Here is a 1,258-nt window from a genome sequence, read left to right on the forward strand (position 1 = left end):
ATACACAGTGCCAGTAACCATACACAAGTGCCATACACCAGTGAAAATACACAGTGACAGTAACCATACACAAGTGCCATACACCAGTGAAAATACACAGTGCCAGTAACCATACACAAGTGCTATTCACCAGTGATAATACACAGTGCCAGTAACCATACACTAGTGCCATACACCAGTGAAAACACACAGTGCCAGTAACCATACACAAGTGCCATACACCAGTGAAAACACACAGTGCCAGTAACCATACACAAGTGCCATACACCAGTGAAAACACACAGTGCCAGTAACCATACACAAGTGCCATACACCAGTGAAAACACACAGTGCCAGTAACCATACACAAGTGCCATACACCAGTGAAAACACACAGTGCCAGTAACCATACACAAGTGCCATACACCAGTGATAATACACAGTGCCAGTAACCATACACAAGTGCCATACACCAGTGAAAATACACAGTGCCAGTAACCATACACAAGTGCCATACACCAGTGAAAATACACAGTGCCAGTAACCATACACAAGTGCCATACACCAGTGAAAATACACAGTGCCAGTAACCATACACAAGTGCTATTCACCAGTGATAATACACAGTGCCAGTAACCATACACTAGTGCCATACACCAGTGAAAACACACAGTGCCAGTAACCATACACAAGTGCCATACACCAGTGAAAACACACAGTGCCAGTAACCATACACAAGTGCCATACACCAGTGAAAACACACAGTGCCAGTAACCATACACAAGTGCCATACACCAGTGAAAACACACAGTGCCAGTAACCATACACAAGTGCCATACACCAGTGAAAACACACAGTGCCAGTAACCATACACAAGTGCCATACACCAGTGATAATACACAGTGCCAGTAACCATACACAAGTGCCATACACCAGTGAAAATACACAGTGCCAGTAACCATACACAAGTGCCATACACCAGTGAAAATACACAGTGCCAGTAACCATACACAAGTGCCATACACCAGTGAAAATACACAGTGCCAGTAACCATACACAAGTGCCATACACCAGTGAAAATACACAGTGACAGTAACCATACACAAGTGCCATACACCAGTGAAAACACACAGTGCCAGTAACCATACACAAGTGCCATACACCAGTGAAAATACACAGTGCCAGTAACCATACACAAGTGCTATTCACCAGTGATAATACACAGTGCCAGTAACCATACACTAGTGCCATACACCAGTGAAAACACACAGTGCCAGTA

The sequence above is a fragment of the Cherax quadricarinatus genome, chromosome 35, assembly GCF_038502225.1.
Source record: "Cherax quadricarinatus isolate ZL_2023a chromosome 35, ASM3850222v1, whole genome shotgun sequence".
Taxonomy (NCBI): Eukaryota; Metazoa; Arthropoda; class Malacostraca; order Decapoda; family Parastacidae; genus Cherax; species Cherax quadricarinatus.